This window comes from Schistocerca nitens, chromosome 4 (genome assembly GCF_023898315.1).
Source record: "Schistocerca nitens isolate TAMUIC-IGC-003100 chromosome 4, iqSchNite1.1, whole genome shotgun sequence".
Lineage (NCBI taxonomy): Eukaryota > Metazoa > Arthropoda > Insecta > Orthoptera > Acrididae > Schistocerca > Schistocerca nitens.
Window position 1 is genome coordinate 20,277,418 of NC_064617.1, and position 26,303 is coordinate 20,303,720.

The following is a 26,303-nucleotide window of genomic DNA, read 5'->3' on the forward strand; positions in this document are numbered from 1 at the left end:
AAGCTGTTGTAAAAATTGTCCATGTAAATGTGATGGCCAACATTCACCTTCTCTTCTAACAAATGCAATACTATCTTTTCAGCATGCCCTTTTCCCCCCATATCACCACGCATCCCCGTGTACACAGCGCATTTATTGATGAAGCCGTCTGGGTTATTTAGCATGTACAATTTGATGCCATACTTATTTCTTTTGTTTTTTATGTATTGTCTAAATGACAATCGTCCCCTCCAAAGAATCATTGATTCATCTAAAGAGAGATCCCTACCTGGATAATACACATTACACATTTTGTTGTTGAAATAATTCAATATAGGGCGTATCTTATACAGTCGATCATTTGGTTTCGGTTCTCCTGACTCTGGATTTTTTGCAAAATGCAATGCGCGTAAGATCAGCAAATATCTGTCTCTGCTCATACTCATCGTTATTCCTTTATTTTCGAACAGCGGATCCCTCTTCCAGTAGTCTTGTAGTCGGGCACATTTGACATTACCCATATGTAATGAAATCCCCAGGAAGACAAGTATTTCTTCTATACTTACGGGTTTCCAATTACTAATTCTAGAGCCCTCTTGTGTATTTGCGCTCGCAAATATATTCCGTGCGTTATCATTTGTTTCGTCAACTATGAGCTGCAGTATGTCATCTGTAACCAGTAGCCTAAAGAAATCCATTGGCGTATTGCCAGCAGGCTTCATCAGCAAACATTCTGCTTTCGTAAACGGGTGATACTGCATCCCATGTGGTTCTTCATGCCACGTAACACCTGGTTTGCTTACCTCTGCGAGCGCTGGTTCTTTATCGTCGGCGATTTCCTCATCATCGTTGCCCGTATCGTCCGATTCCGAACTGTCACGAAACATACTGGACAGTTCTGCTTCCACACTGTCATCACTGTGGTCTGTTTCTGCAGTCTCCAAATGCCAGTCACCCTCATCTGGTTCGTCCTCTCTGAACTCTACATCACTATCTTCTAACACACGTAGTAACTCATGGTCAGTATATTGGTCACTCTTCCTACACTTTTTCGCGTTCGAAGGCCCCGGTGTCGGTTCAGTCGCCGCCATTGCAAACAATGCACAACACAGACGACAAAAAACGAAAACACACAACTGCAGACAGGAACACGTTACGTGATATGTCGTTGGTTACTTGAACTAACACGAGTGCACAGCCGAACAAACTAAACTGAGAACTCTGCTAGTGAACGCGCCGCTTATATGCGTCAGCCGCAGCGAACATGTTGACGGCGTAGCGTAATGGTCAAGCGCATTGCTCACGAAACAGTCGACCTGGAATCAATCCCAGGTGCTTCCTAATTTTTTTCAATTGTTTTCATTCTTATTTTCCTTGGTTTCGTCAGATTTTTCAACTATTTACCGTAGAATTTAAATACATTCAAGTAGTATATTTATATAACTAGGCGAAAGTTTTAATGAAAATAAAGATTTTAAAGATTCTTGTGATTACGTGCGCTACTTTTTATTCATTACGACAGTAGAAGTTTTGCCATTTTTATGGTGACATATCATAGAAACATGTGAAACATATATGTTTCACTCTAGGCACATTTTATGAAGGCATTGTTTGAGCAGTTACATTTCTCTGCAACATGCTTCATTGGAAAGCACACTTAATTCAAGTTTTAAAACTAAGGTGTTTCCTCTAATAGTTTGGATGCAAACCAAGCGTACTAGATCATAGGGGTGTCCACAAGAGCACTGAATTGATGCAGCACGGTCGAATGTATTTTAATTGCATCTTCTCTTGATGATACCTCTCGCTGTTGTTGGAGTTATTCAGGGGCACTTTGTAATCTTTTAATTAGATTTTTGACTTGACGATAGAAATATACATCTACCGTAAATAACCGAACACTCTGAAGATACGAAGTAAAATAAAAATGAGAAAAAAAATCAGGACGGACCTGGGATTGATCCCAAGTCGCCTGTTTCGTGAGCAATGCGCTTGACCATTACTCTACGCCAATAACGACGAACAGAGCGCTAAATAGGGTATAGCCTCCTATAGTGCTATCGGAACAACTTTCGAGAGCATGTTCTCCTTTCCTATGGCCAACTCAGGCGAAATATTTCGGGCACGTTATGTGGAGTCCCACCTCTTTCTAGAAACAATTCGGACGAAATCGGCGTGTCCCAGTTGGCGACCTCCCCTAGTGAGAACTCAGCTAGCGAGCGCACCGCTTATAAGTGTTACCCGCACTGGCTTGCTGATCGCGGCAACGCTTATGAGCGTCAGCCGCTCTGGCGTGTTGATCGCGGAAACGCTTATGAGCGTCAGCCGCTCTGGCGTGTTGATCGCGGAAACGCTTATAAGCGTCAGCCGCAGCGAACGTGTTAAGAAGGAATGAGATAGGTTATTAGCTTGTCCCTGATGTTCAAGAATGTACATCGAGCGAGCAGTAAAGGAAACCAACCAGGAATTTGGAAAGGGAATCAAAATTCGGGGAGAAGAAAGAAAAAATTGGAGGTTTGCCGATGAAATTGTAATTGTCGACAGCAAAAACATTTGAATAGAGTGGATGATGTCCTAAATTTCGAATACTTTGCCAGACATTGAAAGTGCCCGCTAATAGGTTATCGAGGCCGGAACGGGGCAGATAGCTATCGTATCACAACCGGCATCAGGTTACACACTTGAAATCCCCATGCGCATTTCCCGCGGTGTGGCTGCGAGCGTCTGCTCAGATTAGCCGCGGAGGCTCGCGGACGCGTAACGACGCGGCGCGCTTATCAGCCGAGCCGCGTCCCTGCGCGCTTATCAGCCGAGCCGCGTCCCTGGCAGAGCGTGTCGGTGCGGGAATTGCCTTCTTCCTGTACCTGCGCGACGCGACCGTCTCCTTCTGCAAGGACGGAATTGTACTTGCCGTCAGTAGCTGAGCAATGGATCTGGAGGGCCTATGGTGGCGCCGCTCTGTGGAGAAGACAGTTGAAGGGAGGCAGCAGCAGAGTGGCGGCGGGAAGCAGCCCTCTTCTCCACCTCCAGCGGCCACGCCGTTATGTGCACGGAATTGCTTACCTGGCAGCCCAGACGTGTCATACGAGGAAGCCTAAACATGCGTACTTATTTGTAAACACGAGGGCGTTACCTATTTACAACGTTACTGTCACGGATACGAGCCTCCTTGTCGTTGGACATCTGTTCAGGACAATTATCTAAGGCGAGAGGCGAGAACTTTGCGATGACCGAGTTGGAACTGACACATAAGGCCTAAGCAATCCAGCGTCGGCTCTCTATGTACTTAGAGTAGCGTTATTGTTGTGGTCATCAGTCCCAAGACTGGTTCGATGGAGCTCTTCACGCTAACATGTGCACATATCTCCAGCTCTGCATATATACAGGTTTACACCTTGAAAAACCTGTCTACTGTTGTCACTTCTTGGCCTCCCTCTTCAACTTTACTTCCCACACTTCCGTCATTAACCAAATTAACTGTTCCTTAAGGCCTCATGATGTGTTACGACCTGAGGAACTACAATAGTCCGATCGTAAATATTGGTCCTTTGATTGCTCTGGGAGATGGCTGATCGGAAGTAGAACATACGAAACATTAGTTCACATAAAAATAACAAATAACAAAAAGTTGTACTTAACTTTATACATTATGTTGTCACAGGAGTGTGGCAAATATTTACAACTGTATTTGAACAGCACAGCATCACTTCATGCACACAATTACAAACTCTTCTCTTGATCTCAAAGTTCAGCATTTACAAAATTGCAGTTCCATGTGGATAGCACAGGTGTCTTGACTAGATGATTTTGACTGCTTCATCGGAGGTCGTGAACTGGGTGAGAGTGAGTCTATGCTTGCCTCTAAATCGACCTCCGTGAGCATAGCTTTGCGGATTACAGCGAGGCATAGGTAATGTCTGTAGCATCGATGTGCATTACTGGCTTTCGTGTGGCACCGCGATCTTTGGACGATATCACAGGGTGTGCTACCCTTCTTAAAATTAAACTGAGAAATAAAGATTGTTTCCACCACTTCGATTCAGTACCTCTTCATTAACTACTGAATGTGCACATACAGCTTCAGCATTGTTGGCTAACACCCCATTCAATAGTTCCGATTCTCTTCTCGACTGTACGGGACCTCGTCTACGCTACACTACTAACGGATTCCTGATATTCACGGTACACTTGTGAAATGGTCGTACGGGAAAATCCCCACTTCGTCTCTACCTCGGAGATGCTGCGTCCCATCGCTCGTACACCGAATGTAACACCACGTTCCCTTCAGCTTATTGGGTAGCTATCTCCACCGTTTCTGCTACTCGGTGACTTTAATGCGCCTCATCCCCCTTGAGTTTCTCCCAAGACCTGTCAGAGAGGTGCCCTCTTGGCTGTCACGCTTAACCAACTCAACCTCTTCTGCCTTAACACTGGTGCACCCACTTTCCTCTCTGATTCCTCGGACACCTATTCCCTTTTGGACCTACGCTTTGGCACTGCCCAGCTTGCCCATCATCTTGAGTCGTCCGTTCTTTCTGACGCAAATTCGAGTGACCATTTTCCGAGTGCTCTCCATCTGCTGACTCCTACCCCATTCACATGCATGCCCAAATGGCAGCTTACTCAGGCTGACAGGCAGCTTTACTTCTCCCTGGCGACCTTCGCAGAACAAGATTTCCTCAGTTGTGATCACCAGGTGGACTATCTCACAAACGTTACCCTTACTGCTGCAGAACTTTCCATTCCTCGCACTTCCCCTTTACCACGTCGTGTCTCAGTCCTCTGGAGGACTGAGCCATGCCGTGAAGCAATTAGAATTGCGGCGGTTTATTCCACCGCCTGGCTGAGCTACGGCAAGTTAAGCTTTACACCTGCTATCTGCATTGCCCTCCAGGAAACCTGGTTCCCAGCAATGCGGACCCCTGCCATCCGTGGCTATAAGGAATATTACAGGAACCGTAGCGACTCCCTAAACCTTTCCTGCTTCTGGGAGATTTTAGTGCCCATAACCCACTTGTGCCGGCCGGTGTGGCCGTGCGGTTCTAGGCGCTTCAGTATGGAACCGCGTGACCGCTACGGTCGCAGGTTCGAATCCTGCCTCGGGCATGGATGTGTGTGATGTCCTTAGGTTAGTTAGGTTTAAGTAGTTCTAAGTTCTAGGGCACTGATGACCACAGATGTTAATTCCCATAGTGCTCAGAGCCATTTGAACCATAACCCACTTGTGGGGTGGTACCATGCTTACTGGCCGAGCGAGAGATGTCGAAACTTGACTGTCGCAATTCGACTTCTGCCTCTTACATCCTGGGGCCGCCACACATTTCAGTGTGGCGCATGGTAGTTACTCGGCCATTGATTTATCAGTTAGCTGCCCAGAACTTCTCCCATCTATCCACTGGAGAGCACGTGACGACATGTGTGGTAGTGACCACTTCCCCGTCTTTCTGTCACTGCCCCAGCGTCAGACGCACGCATGCCTGCCCAGATGGGCTTTGAACAAGGCGGACTGGGGAACTTTCACCTCTGCTGTCACCGTTGAATCTCCCCCATACGGTAACATCGATGTGATGGTTGAGCAGGTGACTAGCACAAATGTTTCTGCGGCAGGAAACGCGATCCCTCGCTCTTTAGGGTGCCTGAGGCGTAAGGCAGTCGCTTAGTGGTCGCTGGAAGTCGCTGTAGCAATTAAGGAGCGTCGGCGAGCCCTACAGCGGCATAAGCGGCTCCCTTCCCTGGAGCACCCCATAGCTTTTAAACTGCCCCGTGCCCGTGTTCGCTACCTTATCAAACAACAGAAGGAGTGTTGGGAGAGATATCTCCACCATTGGGTGCCACATGTCACCTTCCCAAGTCTGGGCAAAGATCAAACATGTTTTCAGGTACCAGGCGCCAACAGCTGTCTCTGGTGTTACCATAAATGGCGAGTAATGTAGCGACGCAAACGCTATTGCCGAGCACTTTGCTTGAGCGTCTGTATCGGAGAATTACCCCCCGGCCTTTCGCACACTCAGACGGCGGCTGGAAGGGAACTTCATCTCATTCACTACACGCTGCAGTGAATCGTATAAAGCCCCATTTACAGAGTGGGAGCTCCTCAGCGCCCTTTAACATTGCCCCGACACAGCTCCTGAGCCTGATCGCATCCACAGCCAGATGATTAAACATCTCTCATCTGCCTACAAGCCCTCATCTTCATCCGGCTCTGGTGTGATGGCGTCTTTCCATTGCAATGGCGGGAGAGCACAATCATTCCGGTGCTCAAACCTGGTAAAAACCCGCTTGATGTGGATAGCTATCGGCCCATCAGCCTCACCAACATTCTTTGTAAGCTGCTGGAACGTACGGAATGTCGGCGGTCGGGTTGGGTCCTGGAGTCACTTGGCTTGCTGGCTCCATGTCAGGACGGCTTCCTCCAGGGTCGCTCTACCACTGATAATCTTGTGTCCATGGAGTCTGCCATCCAAACAGCCTTTTCCAGACGGCAACACCTGATTGCCGTCTTTTTTTACTTACGTAAAGCATACAACACGACTTGGCGACATCATATCCTTGCCACTTTGTATGAGTTGGGTCTCCAGGGACCACTCCCGATTTTTATCCAAAACTTCCTCTCGCTCCGTACTTTCCGTTTCCAAGTTGGTGACTCCATCCATAGCCAGGAGAATGGAGTTCTACAGGACTTTGTATTGAGTGACACTCTATTTTTAGTGGCAATTAACGGTGTAGCAGCAGCTGTCGGGCCCTCCGTCTCACCTTCTCTGTATGCAGACGACATCTGCATTTCGTATACTGCTGCTCCAGTACTGTTGTTGCTGAGCGGCGGCTCCAGGGAGCCATCCACAAGGCGCAGTCATGGGCTCTAGCCCGCGGCTTTCAGTTTTCAGCCGCTAAGTCGTGTCTCATGCACTTCTGTCGGCATCGTACCGTTCTTCCGGAACTCGCACTTTACCTTAATGATGATCCACTCACTGTAGTGGAGACATATCAATTCCTAGGACTGGTTTTCAACGCTCGATTGACTTGGCCCCATCATCTTCGTCAGCTTAAGTAGAAGTGCTGGCAGCACCTCAATGCCCTCCGTTACCTGAGCAACACCAATTGGGGTGCAGATCGCTGTACGCTGCTGCAGCTCAACAGAGACCTTGTCCAATCCCGAATTGACTATAGGAGTGTTGTTTATGGTTCGTCAGCGCCTTCAGCATTGCATGTACTCGACCCTGTGCACCCCTGTGGGGTTCGATTAGCGACAGAAGCTTTTAGGACGAATCCGGTGACCAGCGTACTGGTGGAGGCTGGAGTCCCTCCACTTCAAATCAGACGTGCGCAACCGCTCGCCAGTAACGCAGCACACATTCATAGTTCCCCTGAGCATCCGAATTACCGTCTCCTTTTCCCGCCCGCGGCAGTTCATCTCCTGCATCGGCAGCCCAGATCGGGACTGACGATTGCTGTTCGCGTGCGGTCCCTTCTCTCCGAACTGGAGTCCTTCTCTTTACCACCTCTACTTGCGGTCCGTTCACGTACGCCTCCATGGTGTACGCCTCGGCCGCAGCTTCGTCTTGGACGTGTTTTGCATGGCCCTAAGGACTCCGTTAACCCCGCTCATCTCCGCTGTCACTTCCTCTCGATTCTTGACGTGTTCCGTGACTCTGAAGTGGTTTACACCGACAGCTCAATGGCTGATGGCCACGTAGGCTTCGCATATGTTCAAGGAGGACATATTGAGCAGCACTCCATGCCAGTTGGCCGCAGTGTTTTCACTGCAGAGCTGGCGGCCATATCTTGTGCTGTTGAGTACATCCGCTCATACCCTGGCGAGTCATTTCTCCTGTGTACTGACTCATTGAGCAGCCTACAAGCTATCGACCAGTGCTACCCTAGCCACCCTTGCTAGCGTCCATTCAGGAGTTCATCTATTCTCCGGAACAATCCCGCCTCTTCTGTGGTGTTTGTGTGGACCCCAGGCCACGTCGGAATCCCCGGCAACGAACTTGCCGACAGGCTGGCCAAACAGGCGGCGCGGAAACCGCTTCTGGAGATAGGCATCTCCGAAGCTGACTTGCGTTCTGTCTTACACTGCATGGTTTTCCGGCTTTGGGAGACGGAATGGTATAGCAGCACGCACAACAAACTGTGTGTCATTAAGGAGACTATGAATGTGTGGAAGTCTTCCATGCAGGCCTCTCGCAGGGAATCAGTTGTCCTCTGCCGGCTCCCCATTGTCCATACGTGGCTAACGCACGGTTACCTACTCTGTCGGGATGACCCACCTCAGTGTCGCTGTGGCTGCCAAATGACAGTGGTCAACCTCTTGCTGGACTACCCACTTTTAGCCTCTCTGCGGCAGACTTTTAACTTTCCCAGCACCCTGCCTTCGGTGTTGGGCGACAATGCCTTCACAGCAGCTTTAGTTTTACGTTTTATCCGTGAGAGCGGGTTTTATACTTCTATGTAGGTTTTAGCACATGTCCTTTGTCCCTCTGTGTCCTCCACCCTAGTGCTTTTAGGGTGGAGGTTTTAATGTGTTGCAGAGTGACTAGCTTTCCCTTTTTATTCTTGTGGTTCGCCAGCCACTGTAATCTGCTTTCATGTTTTACTCTCCTCTGTTTCTATCGTTTCTCTGTTGTTTTCTTTTCCTCTTTTGACACTTTTAGTGTTCGTTGCCTTCCCTTTGTTCTTGTGGCTTTTCCTTTCTTTCCGTTTTTTATTATATGTTACGTCTGTTTTATTCTCACACTTGTGGCATTGTTTTATTAGGAGCAAGCGACCGATGACCTTGTAGTTTCGTCCCTTCTCCCGCTTCTCCACAAACCAACCAAGCAACCAACCAACCATGCCTGGCTGGTGTGGTGGCTCGAATCTTGCAATTTACTCACGAATGCACAGTGTGGATTTCGAGCGCGGCTTTCTGCAGTTGACCATCTCGTTACTTTGTCAACCCATGTCATGAATGGTTTTGTGCGGCAATCCCAGACTGTGGCCGTGTTTTTCGATTTGGAGTAGGCCACGACACCTGCTGGAGAACTGGTGTCCTCCATACTCTTTACACATGGGGTTTCCGTGGGCGCCTGCTCTGTTTTCATCGGGCATTTTTATTTTGTGAGGGTGCGTCTGGGGTATGCTTTGTCGGAAAACTTTATTCAGGCAAATGGTGTGCCTCAGGGTTCCGTCCAGAGCGTCATCCTCTTTGCTGTCGCCATTAACTCTATCATGGCCTGTCTCCTGCTGGGTGTCTCCGGCTCCCTTTTTATCGATGATTTTGCCATCTATTGCAGTTCTCCACGGACCTGTCTCACTGAGCGGCGTCTTCAGCGCTATCTTGATCGTCTTCACTCCTGGAGCATCGCCAGTGGCTTTCGCTTTTCCTATGACAAAACCGTCTGTATGAATTTCTGGTTTCTCCCACCATCTCTATATTTTGGGCCTATTGCCCTTCCGTTCGTTGACGCTACGAAATTGCTGGGGCTCATGCTCGATAGGAAACTCTCTTGGTCCTCCCATGTCTCTTACCTGACAGCCCACTGTATACAGTCCTTCAATGTCCTACATGTCCTCAATGGTACTTCTTGGGGTGCCAATCGAACCACCCTCCTTCTTTTGTATCGGTCCCTTGTCCGTTCGAAACTCGGCTATGGGTGCTTTGTTTATGTGTTTGCACGCCCAACCCTTTTATGCCGTCTCAACACTATCCATCATATGGCATTTGTTTGGCCACGGGCGCCTTTTACACCAGCCCGGTTGAGAGTCTGTATGCTGAAGCTGCTGAACTACCACTGTCCTACCACGGTGCCTTTCTCCTCAGCAGGTATGCATGCCGCTTGTCTGCCACCCATCCTATGCCTCCTTCTTTGATGATTCCTTTGATCGTCAGTATGGGGCTCGTCCTTCTTCTCTGTTACCTCCTGGAGTACGCTTTTGGCATTTGCTACAGCGACTTAACTTCACACTACCTGCACCTTTCCCGGTGGATGTGAACCCTTCCCCACCTTGGCTTCATGAAGCGGCCCATGTTAACCTTGGCCTTCACTCGCTTCCTAAGGACACTACTCCAGCCTCGGTCTATCGTCTTCAGTTTCACGACCTTTGCATGGAATTTAGCGATATTACCTTTGTATACACTGGTGGCTCTCGGACTGACCGTGGGGTTGGGTGTGCATTCGTCATTGCCACCCGTCTTTCGATATCGGCTTCTGGCAGACTTCTCAGTGTTTACAGCCGAGCTTTTCAGCTTGTATCAGGCCACGGAGTACATCTGGCGGCACAGTCTTCCCAATTCTGTCCTCTTCTCAGACTCACTCAGCACCCTCCAATGTCTGTGTGTGCTGTACACTGCTCATGCCTTAGTGCAGCGGGTCCAGGAACACTGTCCCTTGCTCACTCTTGGTGGAACCAATGTCATGTATCTGTGGGTCTCTGGTCATGTCAGTCTCCCAGGAAGCGAGGCTGCTGACGCTGCTGCCAAGGCTGCAGTCATCTTACCTCAGCCCAGTAGTACCTCTATTCCCTCCGATGATCTCTGCCTTGCCGTCTGTCAGGAGGTGGTGTCTCTTTGGCATCGCCAATGGTCCTCCCTTCACGGGAATAAGCTTCGGCAAATTAAGCCTCTCCCGGCGTCTTGGACGACCTCCTCTCGACCCTCCCGCCGTGAGGAGATTGTTTTAACTCTGCTGCGTATTGGGCATTGCGTTTTTAACCCTCGTCATTTGCTCAGTGGCGCTGCCGCACCACTTTGTACGCATTGCGCTCGAATTTTAACTGCCCGCCACTACCTGCTGAAATGCCTTTTTTTTTTACTAATTTACGTTTCATCTTGGGTTTGCTATCTGATTTATCAGCTGTTTAAGCAAATGACGCGCGAGCTGTTGCTCGCGTTTTACTTTTTATGCGCCGAAGCAATATGGTTAAGGCCACTTAATTTTTGGTTTTGGATATCCATTTCTGTATGGTGTTTTTTTCTTTTTAGTCGTTTTCCCACGTGCCTTGTTTAGCTGTCTCCTATTCTGTCCATTGGGACTGATATATAGTCGTTTCCCTTGTCTCTGTGTTTGTGTTGTATAATTTTGACTTGGGCGCGTATGACTTTAGGCTTTTTTTTCTCTTCTTCTTCTTCTTCTTCTTCTTCTTCTCTCGCCCTTAAACAAGACAAACAACACCACGTTCATATTCACGTCAGTCTTGATAACTTGTCATTGTAGCAGCAGTAACCGATCTAACATCTGCACCGACATTTGTCTTATATAGGCGTTGCCAAACGCAGAACTATATTCTGCCTGTTGACGTATCTCTCTGTTTGAATACGCATACCTGTACCAGTTTCTTTCGCGCTTCAGTGTATATCCTCTTTGCTTCGGCCATCGCCATTTATTTTATTGCTCAAATAGCACAATTCATCTGCTACTTCATCTTAGTTCCTAATGTGTTTCTCACAGCATACCTGATTTAGTTGAGTTGACTCAGTTAGCCCTGTTGAACTTTTGTTGATAATCGTCTTATAACCTCTTCTTTCAGTTATTATCCGGTCTGTTAAGCTGCTCTTCCAAGTCCTTTACTGTGTCTTGACAGAATTACGGTAGTATTGGCTAACAGCAATGTTTTTTTCCTTCCTTTTTCTCTCTGAACTTTTAATTCTTTTTCCAGTTGTTTCCTTAGTGTACTGGATACTTAATGTCCAGATTCATTAATCTGGATGATGGCTACAATCTTGTCTCACTTCTTAACTACTGCCTCCATTTAATAAATGACTTAGGAGTTGGAATCACGGTACACGCAGTAGATGCTAAAGACGGCCTTATCGCTAGTACAGCTCGTATTTAACGTTGGTATAAGTGCACGGGCCCCCACGGCTAGTGTCAATTTGAATGAAATCCTTGAAGATGATGTTAAAATTATTCCAGTTCTGCCAACCTCTTCATTAAACGCATTTCCATTTTTCCGCCATCTTCAAAGTAATCTCCAAAAATTCCAACACACACATTTTCCTAATTTTATTTTGCATGTACGAGACTGTGCCAACTTAAATTTACTATGAGAAGTCTGACAGCCTCATAAATTTGTGCGTATACAGCCTACTTTTCAGAATTATTAACCCGAAATGCATCCTTGTGTACGTTGAATTTCGTTTACAAAGACGTTCTCGTTTGACATACACAGTTCACATAAGAAGTGTTACATCGAATTTTGTTGAATTCTGCTTTGTCATATTCATCCGCCGCTTGCTAAAAGCTATACCTTGATTTATACATAACATATTGTTCGTTTTAGAATTCGGATTGAATCTTAAAAGATTGTAAAATATTAGGTAATTTCTGCGCTAGATTACCAAAATTTGGATCATAATTCTTAACTATATGTGCAGCATCTTCTTATGTTTTGTGCTCTATTTCCAACGTATTAATTTATTCACCTGATCTATTTGCTTTGGGTAACTGATTAATAATATTCAGTTCTCTTACCCTATTCCCTTTACTCGTGAATTTTGAACAGTTGTCGGCGTTTTATGAACTTCGAACGCATGTCTACATTCTTATACCTTGATATGCAGACCGAGGAACAATAGTTCACAAATACTTTTGTGTTCGACGGTAAGCTCAATTTTATCCTGAAAATTATTAAGCGTTTCAACTATCTCCGTATCTCGTACCCCCTATCTATTGACAGTAGTGTATTATCCGAGTGGCACTTACAGTACAAGATTTTATCGACCAGTTGTTGGGGATCGTGAAAATTTTCTTTTGTGTAAGGTTAATAAATATGTCTGCTATTGTCTCCTGAAGTGCTTGAGCCTAGCCTGCCATTTTTGGTTTAGACTGTCCTGTTGATGGGGAAGTTGTTAAGAACCAACTGCAATAATGCAGTGACATCAACACGTACTTGGTGAGACAGTTTCCTGTGTTTCAGCAAATTGATTCGATTCACTCGAGTGAATCCCACTGTGGACAAAATCACCGCGCAGTTCGCCTCTGACGGTGAAACTGAAGAAGCAGTAGGGTTTGTGCCCGACCGCAGGACACACGAAATAATAAATTACGGAACATGCTCCAGGCCCTAGGCTCCTGGTAGAGTTGACCGGAAGACCGGGTTCTGGGGAAGTACGGTGGGTCTATAAAGTAAACCGATTTCGTGACTAGTCCGTAAAAATTCCCGAGTACTATTGCTTGAGCGTTTTGAGACGCTCTGAAGTAGATCTGATAGCAGAGATGGACCGAATTCGTGGCGCATATACCAGTGCAGCCCGTACGAAAGTGTGATAAGGGATTCTCGGGGAACTCGCTGAGACATCCGGCAGAAAAGAGACGTTCCTGCGAAACCTTATCGGGTAATTTTAGACACTTGTTTTTCTGTAAAGTATCGAACTTCAGTGTACATAATGCAGTCATATTAACGTGACCACCGCCCATATTCGATTTCAACCACTCACAGCCGGCAGGTGGCAGCACTAGCAGTGGAGGGTATATAAAGCGTATACGGCAAACAGTGCAGTCGTAGTCGTAATACGAAAATGGATGGATTCATGTAATTGGCTTTCTTTGAGGGGTGGAAGCATTTCCGAAACGGCTAAGTTCGTGAACTGTTCGTGTGGTTATAGTATAGTGTGCATCCCAAAATTGCGCTATCCAAAACCGACGCCGACCTATCTGTGGTGTATCACTAGCGATAGATGACAGAAGTGAACGACAGCTGCAGACGTGCAGCAGGGGAACCAAGGGGCTACCAAACCCCCGGCTCCCCGACGATCTTTCAGCGAACGCTGGTGCGTATGGACCTCCGCAGCAGGCTTCCGGTTCGTGCATATATGCTGACTGCTGTTCACGTGCGACGAAGTTTGGAATTTTCACGCCAGGGTGCGCCCGTAAGCTGCTTCTCCTTCACACCGATACAGGAACTGGGCGTCCACTGAGTGGCGATAGGTGGCATTTCAGGTGAATCGCGTTTTATGCTCCATCGGATAGATAGCCGCTGGCGTGTATGGCGTGAATCGTTTAAAAGGAAACACCCTGCGACCAGGAGGGAGCATTATAGTCTGGGACGTACTTTGTGGCGTTCCCTGGGCGATTTCGTCATTCTGGAAGGCGCAATGGATCAACAGAAGTATGCATCTAGTCTTTAAGACCATTTGGGACCATTTACAGCCACCCCTACATGCAGTTTGTTTTCCCTCGCAACGATGGCATCTACCAGCAGAATAATGCAACGTATCTCACAGCTCGCAGTGTACGTGTGAGATTCGAAGAGCACAAAAATGAGTTTATTGTACTCCCCTGACCATCAAACCTCCCAGATTAAAACACAGTGGACAATCTGTGGAACCAACTCGATCGGGCTGTTCGCGTGACGGATCCTCAGCTGAGAAACTTAGCGCTGTTCTCACTGCACCGCTCCACATCCCTGTCGGCACCTTCCAGAACCTCATTGACTCCCTTCCTGCACGGTTCGCAGAGATCCGCATTGCAAAGTGGTGGTTAATCAGGATTTTGACAGGTCGTCACGTTAATGCGACTGGACTGTGTATGAAACACCTTCAAATAAATTTCTGATTACTGTAGAAATGATTTAATATGTTAAATATTGAAAGCAAAAACACGGGAAAAGTTTTAAAAAAGTTCGAAGCTGTACTTGATGCTTGTTGGAATTCGCTAAGTGTTGTCATTAAGAAAGGCTGGAGGAATATAGTCTGAGTAATTTGCGCTTCATTTTAAACACAAGCTAGTGTTCACCTATGTCAGTATTTATCACATCGCATCTCGTCAACTACGTGTCGTACAATAATATAATTTTGCACGTACATTCAGTGGTATGTGTGGATACTGGCTGCATAGTGGGTTGCGAATAGTGTGTGTGTTACACAACAAATAATAAACCGAAAAATCATGCTTGATGCTGAAGTTTTATTGCATGAACAGCGAAAATGCGGTAAGCGAGAAAGTGGTTTCCTTTCATCATTTTTATGGGCAGCGTCAGCGAGAAAAAGTTTCGTAAGGGTTTGAAATTATGTGTAAAGTCTGTTGCAAGTGTCTAACTGCTCTGATTCTCAAATACTGAATCAATCAAGTCCGGGTATTTGCGCGTCATCTGGTTCACTCACTCACGACAAGCACAGTTTCTAACTTTGATATTTGTCGTATTGTGTTTAACTTTTGACATAAGGTTATACCTCTTGTCGAGTAGACCATTTCAGCATTGTAAATTATTAGTTCAGTCAGTAATTACACGAAACATTAGAAATAAAATTTTTTGCTGATCCTGGAAGCCGATGGACAACCTGAAGCTGGTTCCGGCTTCCGAGATAGTCATTTAGTAGTGTAACGTAGGGATCACTACACTGACGTGGGGCGAGAGAGAGATCGAGGCCGCCTCGTTTTGTACTCGAATGGCGATAGGCGGGAAATTGGGACTTGTGCTCCGTTTGCAAGCCACTGAAGATGGCAGTTCCCACAGGATTCTGAGAATAGTTCCCACATAGGGCGAGCGTGCTGACTCTGCGAAGTTGCTCGATATTTCTCCCGTTACCGCATTAGAAGCAGGTTATAGTGCAGGAGCCGGCCGGTGTGGCCGTGCGGTTGTAGGCGCTTCAGTCTGGAACCGCGTGACCGCTACGGTCGCAGGTTCGAATCCTGCCTCGGGCATGGATGTGTGTGATGTCCTTAGGTTAGGTTTAAGTAGTTCTAAGTTCTAGGGGACTGATGACCACAGATGTTAAGTCCCATAGTGCTCAGAGCCATTTGAACCATTTTATAGTGCAGGAAGCAAGTGACGTATTCTGCTAACTTTCACATACGTGCGAACACCACACGCACTGAGGCATAGTCCGGTGTCTGCATGCACTCTGAATTGCCGTGCGCTGACAGAGATAATTTGTGTTTTCAATTGGTGTAATTAATGGCACGGTTTACTAAATTTAACTCGTTTGCTCGAATGTCGAGCAACAACAGAGAAACGACTGTGCGGCCGCTTCTGCGCTCCCAGAATAGCGGCGGTGGAGTGGCGCGGCGCCACTTGTGCCGACCGTCTGGCTGGAGCCGGAGCCAGAGGCAGGAGCAGAGCGCGGGGTGACCGCAGTGGCGGCGCGGTCGATACCGCCACGCTGGCCTCCAGCCTGGCCCGCTGCCTGCAGGAGGGGCCTGCCAGCTGACCGACACGACACGCCACGCCACGCCACGCTCCGCTCCGGCCCAACTCGTGCCGAGCTGGACGGCACGGCAGCACCGGCGGTTGGCCGTCCCCCCAACCCCCCACGCTGCAAACCCGGTCGCGACAGGCAGGTTGCCGCCGTGTCCGACGACACTCGCAGGCTATATCCCAGAGTATAACGGATAACCCCCGTTAAAATTCACGGCAATCACCTCCATTCCACCGCATACCGAAAGTCTGAAATGCAGAAATAGCTTACTCAGACCGACTAAGGTCTGTGAACGACAAACTCAGCTCAAGTGGGTGGAGGTGTCGTCAACTCCAGAAACCGTCACACGATGCATTCGCCGCCCTCCGCCTCTCCTCATCCCAGCGCTCTCCACGACCCCGTCCTTCGTCGCCATCACTAGAATAGGAACCACTTGCCGATAGGGACTTAGCCGCGCGGTCTAAGGCGCTGCAGTCATGGGCTGTGCGGCTGGTCCCGGCGGAGGTTCGAGTCCTCCCTCGGGCATGGGTGTGAGTGTCCTTGGGATAATGTAGGTTAAGTAGTGTTGTGTAAGCTTGGGGACTGATGACCTTTGCAGTTAAGTCCCATAGGATTTCACACACATTTGAACATTTTTCTTGCGGATACGAACAACAAGCGGAAGGAAAATCTTCTGAAATGAATATTGTACTGAACTCGAGTCATGCACGTCAACAGCTGACGTCGCTAAACTACTGTAATACGCCCTCTTTTTTTCAAGTATATAATTCAAGGTTGCCTTAGAAGTGCCCCAAGTATAGAACAGTTCTGTTCCTTTAATTCGTGCTACATTTTCTTCTCTTTTGTTGTAATTTGACTTTTCTGACACGAAAGGAAAAACTTGCCTTTCCGGCGACTTTTGTTGTCTGTCTGTCCGAACAGTGGTTTCACGCAATTCGCCACCGTGAAAATATCTTCGTCTCTGCGTAACTATTGCAGCCGGCATCCGCTTGGATCTCCATACTGTAGGCACGCATTATCTCCTCCTATAGTTTTCGCCCTACCCCACTCCACAGTTATCTCCATTACGAAACGGAATTGACGATTTCTCAATGTCCTGCAACAGATCCTTTCTTTTAGTCAAGTTATGCGATACATCCCGTTCTCGCCCCTCTTCATTAGTGACCCGACCTACATACCTAATCTTCAGCACTTTTCTCTGGCGTTACATTTCAGTAGCTTCTATTCTGTACTCATCTGCACTGCTTATAGTCCACAGTACACTTCCGTACAAACCAACGCTCACACAAATCTTCCCGAAATTTATATTCATGTTTAACATATTTCTCTTTCTCATCAAAGCTTTTCAACGATTACCATTGTAAATATTAATATCCAACTAGTTCTACCTTCATCAGTTTCTTTGCTTCCCAAATGTCAAGTCTGTCAATTGCGTGCAGTGGATACTTTTATTACGTAACCGTATCTGACAGAATGACCGTGTCATCGGCGAACTTTTTAAGTTTTCATTTGTCCTCCCTGAACTGTAACTGCCCTTCCAAATTTCTCTGCCATTTGACCAATGTACAGTTTGATTGATTGATACACGGGCGACACGGCAGAATCCTGTGTCACACCCTTATCAATTAGTGCGTCCATCTGATGGCCGTTGACAATCATAAGTACAGTCCCGTTTCAGCGCAACCTGTATATGACCTTCCGTTTCCTATCACCCTGGTGCCTGTCACAGGACGACTTTGCGTGTCCAGTAACTGATCATTTTACGCTCTTTTGATGTATTCGGTCCAAATGGAGAATAAGAAATTAAATTATACGGTTTACGTGCGTATTACTCTTTTGCAATTACTCCTAAACTTATTTGTACAGAAAAAAACTCGCTGTAGTTGAAAATGGTTCAAATGGCTCTGAGCACTATGGGACTTAACTTCTGAGGTCACCAGTCCCCTAGAACTTAGAAATATTTAAACCTAACTAACCTAAGGACATCACATACATCCATGCCCGAGGCAGGATTCGAACCTGCGACCGTAGCGAAACTCGCTGTAGTAAAAATTTCTCTAATAAAAATTAACAAGTTGTAGCAAAGAGCGACAAAATTCTAACAAACCTGGTGGATCAACAAATATTTGGCGCATTGTCACGTTAATTTGCGTTTTCGGAGGACATCGTGTGGCAGGTGCGCGAAAACGTTAGCCCTACTCCCGTTGACGTCAGTCCAGTGCTCTCGTGTTCTTGTTTACATATACTGTCCAGTGACGTTAATGTGAGAACCTGCCAGAAGCGCGAACAACCACCTTAAACAGGGCGCACCGCCGAGAGACGTGCCGGACGGACGTCGGCGAGGTTCCAGAAGCCAGCGACAGCGACGTGGAACCGTGCCGACTTCACAGCCACGGCCAGCTGGGATGCAGATCCACGGTCCGAACAGCCCGATCGGGTTGGTTCAACAGATTCTCGATCGAGTTTAAATCCGGGGAGTTTGGTGACCAGGGGACTAGGGTAAACTCATCCCGGTGCTCTGGTGTGACACGTTCCGTTGCCTGCTGGTAGGTGCCATCGAGCCGAGGAAAAGCAGACAGCATATAGGTGTGGACGCGGTCCCCAAGGATAGATCCGTAAACAGGGTTGATTCGTTGTGCCTTCCGGAACGACGAGAACAGTCCTCAGAACGTAACGATTCGTCCTCCGGCCTTGCGACGATCGTTGCAGGGTTTTTGCTTCCCGTCCGACGAGCCACCAGACGTGGCCGCCTGTCGCCACTCAGTGCACGTCCGGTTGCGGTCTCGGCGTGCAAATTCCAGCATCGGCACGAGCCAGACGCCTGCTGCGGCTCCCGTGCGCAGCGACGTCCGTCGATCGAGAGACATTACTAGTGGCCCGGTGCTTCAGTTGGGCGGTCGGTTATTCGGCTCTTGCACGTCTGTTCACTCGTACATGTCTCTGTAGCCGTCGCTCACTCCTCTCATCAGTGGCCCTCGACGCACCACGGTTGCTCAGTTTTGACATGTACGATATACTTTAACCGGTGGCACGCGTACAGTTTACAAACTCAGCCGTTTCGGAAATGCTTCCACCCTTGGCACGAAAGTCAATGATCGTGCCCCTTGACAAGTCGCTCCGTTTCCGTATTGCGATTACGGCTGCACTGTTTCCGCGTCCTCCCGACGTGCTTCGTGTACCATCCTGTCACCTGCCGGCTGAGAGTGGTCAGGGTCACATTGATGTAATCAGACCGTGTGTATATAGGGTGATTAGAAACCGTCTGAGAAGCTTGTAAGCGTGGTAGGCTGTGCTGGGAAACAGTTGTTAAGAAAGAAATTCGATACGTTACTCCGTTTCCGAGTTGATTATACATTGAAGTCAGCCAAAATGAGGCGCATATTCGAGCGGCCTGCCAGATACAGTTCGTGTTAGTTGTTCTCATAGTGTAGATCGTAGTTCAGTCTTGTGTTCGAGTTCGACCGTTACTACTATCCAGTGTCCAATTTTTGTATCGCTCTCGTCTTCGGTGTGAGGAAACCATACGAAGAACGACACCGTCTCTGGCAGGCTGCTTGAATTTGAGTTCGTTCTGATTGGCCAACATTAGCGCCAATTAACTCGGAAGCAGTGCGAAGTATCTAATTTTTTTTCTTTACGATTATTTCTCAGCACAACTTGCTCTGCAATACTCTTAGAAGCTATTTAGACTTTCTGAGTACACTATATACACACACCGAGATGACAAAAGTATGGGTTACCTCCTAATATCGTCCTTTTGCCCGCCGTAGGCCAACACCGACTCAAAAAGTCGTGGCAAGTGCCCTGCAGAAATATTGAGCCATACTGCCTGTATAGCAATCCATAATTACGAAAGTGTTGGCGGTGCAGGATTTTTTTGCACGAACTGACCTCAACGATTATGTCCCGTAAATGTTCAGTGGGATTCTTGTCGGTCCCGCCCGAATTATCCACAATGCCGCATTGTCATCCATAAAACATGGACGATAACCAGTTTGGACAAGAAGAGAATAGAAGCTTTCGAAATGTGGTGCTACAGAAGAATGCTGAAGATAATGTGGGTGGATCACGTAACTAATGAGGAGGTATTGAATAGGATTGGGAAGAAGAGACGTTTGTGGCACAACTTGACTAGAAGAAGGGTTCGGTTGGTAGGACATGTTTTGAGGCATCAAGGGATCACAAATTTAGCATTGGAGGGCAGCGTGGAGGGTAAAAATCGTAGAGGGAGACCAAGAGGCGAATACGCTAAGCAGATTCAGAAGGATGTAGGTTGCAGTAGGCACTGGGAGATGAAGCTTGCACAGATAGAGTAGCATGGAGAGCTGCATCAAACCAGTCTCGGGACTGAAGACCACAACAACAACAACAAAACTTACTTTGTTGTTCGAGAACATGAAGTCCACGAATGGCTGCAACTGATCTCCAAGTAACCGAACATAACCATTTCCAGTCAATAAACGGTTCAGTTGGACCAGAGGACTCAGTCCATTCCACGCAAACGCAGCCCATTCACCATTATGGAATCCACCACCAGCTTCCATAGTGCTCTGTTGACAACTTGGGTCCATGGCTTCCTGGGGTTTGTAGCACACTCGAATTCTGTCATCAGCGCTTACCAACTGAAACGGGGACTCATCGTATCAGGCTGTGGTTTTCCTGTCGTCTAGGATCCAACCGATATGGCCACGAGCCCAGGAGGGGCGCTGCCAGCAAAGGCACTCGCCAAATTTCAGCACACTGTCTTTACGGATATGTTCGTCGTTCGTCCCACATTGATTTCTGTGGTTATTTCACGCAGTGTTGCTTGTCTGTTGGCACTAACAGCTACGAAAACACCAGTGCTCTCGGTCGTTGAGTGAAGGACGTTGACTACTGCTTTGTCCGTGGTGAGATTTAATGCCTGAAATTTGGTATTCTCGGCACGCTTTTGATCCACGCTTTTGTATCTCGGAATATTGAATTCCTTAACTATTTCCGAAATGGATTGCCCCATGCGTCTAGCTCCAACTAGCATTCCACGGTCAGAGTCTGTTAATCCACGTCGTGCGAACATAATCACGTCGGAACGTTTTCACATGAATCACCTGAGTAAAAATGACACCTCCGTCAGTGCATTACCCTTTTATACCGTGTCTATGGGACTCTACCGCCATCTGTATATGTGTACGAGGTGCGACAATAAAGTAACGAGAGTGATGTGGAAAAATAACATGTTGCTTACCGTTTTAGGTAAGTTTAGTGTTGTCTCCTTCAAAGTAGTTCCCTTCTGATTGCACACGCTTTTTCCAGCGCTTCTGCCATTGATGGTAACATTTCTGGAACTCATCTTCTGTAATATCCTCCAAGACCCTCGTTAAAGCTTTTTGCACATCTTGTGTTGTTTGAAAATGGTGTCCCTTGACCGCCGTTTTGACTCTTGGAAATAGGATAAAAGTCGCACGCAGCGATATCTGGTGAATAAGGTGGCTGTGGTAGTACTGAAATTTGTTTTGTGGTTAAAAATTGCTGTACTGACAGAGCAGTATGGAATGGCGCATTATCGTGATGCAGAATCCACGAAGAACTCTTTTATGAAGTCTTTCTAAAATTTCTTTGTAGTAATATTGGTTAACTGTTTGTCCAGGAGGCACCAACTCTTTATGAACAATTCCCTTGGAATCAAAGAAGCACACAAGCATGCATTTGACTTTGACATGCGAGTTTTTTTTTTTGGTCTGGGTGATCTCTTTGAGCACCATTGCGAACTTTGGCGTTTTGTCTCTGGATCGAACCGAAAAAAACCAACTTTCATCACCAGTGATAACAAGACTCAACAATTCTGGAATGATTTCCGTTTCCTCTAACAGATCGGCTGCACATTTTTACACAAATCTTTCTCATACCAGGATCTTCAGTTATTATTGGACGAACAGTTTCTCGATTGGTGTTCAGTTCTTGTGCAATCATTTTCACGGGTAATCTTCGATCAGGCCGCACTAGTTCACGCAGCCTGGCCAAGTAGACATCCGTTGGTGAGGTCGATGGTCGTCCACTGCGGTCTTCATCTTCAACATTCGTTCTGCCTTCGCTAAACATTTTACGACAACGAAAAACTTCAGCTCTTGACATAACCTCCTCTCCGAAAGCCTTCTGAAGCTTACCGTAAGCTGTAGTCGCGTTTTCACCCAATTTAAAGCAAAAAGAAATGGCATACCGTTGCGCAATATTATGCGGTTCCATTTCCGTGACGAGAGACACAAACATGTCAACTTATTACAGCACAACTCACGACTGAACTGTAGCATCGATGTGCCGCTTGGACTAGAAGCAACTTATAGACCAAGGTCAAAGTATTGTGCCTACGCAAGCCTGCAGGGTTCAAATGGTTCTGAGCACTATGGGACTCAACATCTTAGGTCATAAGTCCCCTAGAACTTAGAACTACTTAAACCTAACTAACCTAAGGACATCACACACACCCATGCCCGAGGCAGGATTACAACCTGCCACCGTAGCAGTCCCGCGGTTCCGGACTGCAGCGCCAGAACCGCACGGCCACCGCGGCCGGCCCTGCAGGGTTGTCACATCTCATCTCTTTATTGTCGCACCTCGTGTATCGCTACCCAATGACTTTTATAACCCCAGTGTATGCCGAAAATCTCATTTGTAGGAATGAATGTGCATTCTGCAATGGCATGTCCAGTGAGAAACAACTCTTCTTCAGTTCATCCAACTACATCCTGAAAGAGATAAAAACACGCTTCCAAATTGATGTCGTGTACTTATTTCAGAAGACGATCGACTCTGTTACTCACTGATGCCTGATGAGCAAGTTTCCACCTTGTGAAGCACAGAACCTGTTTTATGATTGCACTGCAGGTTTCTCATAGAACCAGGCTCAGTATGGCCTTTCGCTCTCAACGAGGAGAAATGGGCCAGAAACTAGGTTCGGGTACGTTTTAGGTCCGTTACTGTTCACAATAATTAAAAGTTTCCCAAAACCTGCAGAGGCGTTATACATTCCGCAAGTACTGGCGGTTGGCTCCAAAGAGAAAGTGTAACGCATTGCACGTAAATAGACCAGTTATCGTCTAAGTGTACTATAGCAATAAATCACCGATAGTGTTCACAAACGTTAAATATGAATGAGCGTTCATCCGCGACAATTTAAAGTTGAGCTATCACGTGAAACTACTACCAAGAGAGGCAGATGACAAACTAGGATTAATTGGAATGGTTCTAAGACAATGTAAACAGCCAACGAAGGAGGTAGAATAGAAAATGCTCGTTATACTGTTTCTTGAGTACTGTCCGGTAGAGGGGGTCTCTTCATAGCTGGCGCTAATAGGGGAGATAGACGTGATTCATAGGAGGGCAGCGCGTTTCGTGAAGTGAGCGCGCAAGAGCCTCGGGGATGTCGTTCAGTCTCAGCGGCAGGCGCTGCCAGAGGCGACGTACGTCGCCGTCGGGTTTCCTGTGGGGTCCATCAGCTCAAGTAACGTATCACGTCGTCCCGTACACACTCGAGAAATAATCACGATCACAGTAACGTCGAAGTCTGTTTTGATGTCAAGGTTTACCAGCAGCCGCTCAACAGGAAACGGGTTGGTGACAGTCGTTTGTGGTCCACAATAAGAAAATGGGTGCGTCAGGATCGGATTTTGCTACGAAGAGACTCCAGCCATCTTTTCCCTGTAAACGCAGTAATGTACAAAATATCTAAGGGCCAAAATCCAGCTGTAAGGCGTCGCCTGCCGAGTAGACTAGAGGAGCAATTGCCTCGACCCGCCCCCTCCCTGCAAGCTGATGTCATTTGGACGAGTTACGCCTGCGAACCACGGACTGAGCAGTGTGGTGACCTCTCCGCCTCGCCACTGTACCATCTACACTCCATCGTCATCTGCTGTTAGTCGGGCTGACATGATGCACCTGATCGTTCAGCTTCTCCCGCCGTTTTTATTGTTTGGCGACTTCAATGCCCATCATCCCCTTTGGGGATCTCCTGCATCCTGTCAAAGAGGCTCACTCTTGGCGGATGTCTTCAACCATCTCAGTCTTGTCTGCCTCAATACTGGCGCCCCGACTTTCCTCTCGGACTCTACTCATACCTACTCTCACTTGGACCTCTCGATCTGTTCTACCACTCTTGCCCGTCGGTTCGAGTGGTATGTCCTTTCTGATACCTATTCGAGCGACCACTTCCCCTGTGTCGTTCGTCTCCTGCACCACACCCCATCCCCACGTCCTTCGAGCTGGAACATACCGAAAGCTGACTGGGGACTTTACTCCTCCCTGGCGACCTTTCCGGACCACGATTTTCTCAGTTGTGACAGTCAGGTCGAATACCTCACGTCTGTTATCATCAATGCTGCCGAACGTTCAATTCCTCGTACTACCTCTTCTTCACGTCGCATTTCCGTCCCCTGGTGGAACGAGGCTTGTAGAGACGCTATCCGTGCTCGACAACGTGCTTTACGCACCTTTCGCCACCATCCTATGTTGGCGAATTGTATTGGATACAAATGACTCCGAGCGCAATGCCGTAGAGTCATCAAAGACAGCAAAAAAGCTTGTTGGGCCTCTTTCACCAGCTCCTTTAACAGTTTTACTCCCTCTTCTGTCGTATGGGATGGCCTGCGCCGGCTGTCGGGCATTAAGGCCCACTCCTCGGTACCTGGCCTGACCTCAGGTAATGAGGTCCTTGTTGATCCTGTGGCTGTCTCCAACGCCTTCGGCCGGTTTTTCGCGGAGGTTTCCAGCTCCGCTCATTACCACTCTGCCTTCCTTCCCAGGAAAGAGGCAGAAGAGGCTCGGCGACCTTCCTTCCACTCGCTGAATCTGGAAACTTATAATGCCCCCTTTACTATGTGGGAACTCGAACGTGCGCTTGCACTGTCCCGGTCCTCTGCTCCGGGGCCAGATGCCATTCACGTTCAGATGCTGGCACACCTTTCTCCGGCGGGCAAAAGCTTCCTTCTTCGTACCTACAATCGCGTATGGACCGAAGGTCAGGTCCCCATGCGTTGGCGTGACGCCGTCGTTGTTCCTATACCCAAACCCGGGAAGGATAGACACCTTCCTTCTAGTTACCGCCCCATTTCTCTTACAAGCTGTGTCTGTAAGGTGATGGAGCGCATGGTTAATGCTCGGTTAGTTTGGATTCTTGAATCTCGACTGCTACTTACCAATGTCCAATGCGGTTTTCGTCGCCGCCGCTCCGCTGTTGACCACCTTGTGACCTTTTAGACATTCATCATGAACAACTTTTTGCGAAGGCGCCAAACGGTAGCCGTGTTCTTCGATTTGGAGAAGGCTTATGATACCTGTTGGAGAGGAGGTAACCTCCGCACTATGCACAGGTGGGGTCTACGCGGTCGCCTGCCCATTTTTATTGATTCCTTTTTAAACAGATCGAAAGTTTAGGGTACGTGTGGGTTCCGTATTGTCCGACGTCTTCCTCCAGGAGAACGGAGTGCCTCAGGGCTCCGTCTTGAGCGTAGCCCTTTTTGCCAGCGCGATCAATCCAATTCTGGATTGCATTCCACCTAATGTCTCCGGCTCTCTCTTTGTCGATGACTTCGCGATCTACTGCAGTGCCCAGAGAACATGCCTTCTGGAGCGCTGCCTTCAGCGTTGTCTAGACAGCCTATACTCATGGAGCGTGGCAAATGGCTTCCGGTTCTCTGAAGAGAAGACGGTTTGTATCAACTTTTGGCGATATAAAGCGTTCCTTCCGCCATCCTTACATCTCGGTCCCGTTGTTCTCCCATTCGTGGAAACAACTAAGTTTCTAGGGCTCACGTTGGACAGGAAACTGTGTTGGTCTCCGCATGTCTCTTATTTGGCAGCCCGTTGTACACGTTCCCTTAATGTCCTCAGAGTTCTTAGTGGTTCATCTTGGGGAGCGGATCGCACTGTCCTGCTTCGCTTGTATCGGTCCATAGTCCGATCGAAGGTGGATTATGGGAGCTTCGTCTACTCGTCTATCCCTCTTACGCCGTCTCAACTCCATCCACCATCGGGGGTTACGTCTTGCGACCGGAGCCTTCTACACTAGTCCTGTCGAGAGTCTTTATGCTGAAGCTGCCGAATTACCATTGACCCACCGGCGCGACGTACTGCTGTGTCGGTATGCCTGCCGGCTGTTGTCTATGCCCGACCATCCCTCTTACGAGTCCTTCTTCGCCGATTCCCTCGACCGTCAGTACGGGTTGTATGTGTCTGC

General features: G+C 47.9%; 1 protein-coding gene across 1 annotated transcript in view; it reads left to right on the forward strand.

Annotated features, from left to right (window-relative positions):
• Nucleotides 1-26,303, forward strand: part of LOC126251387 (F-actin-uncapping protein LRRC16A) — a 598,780-nt gene that overhangs the window by 112,638 nt on the left and 459,839 nt on the right. The window lies entirely within an intron of this gene.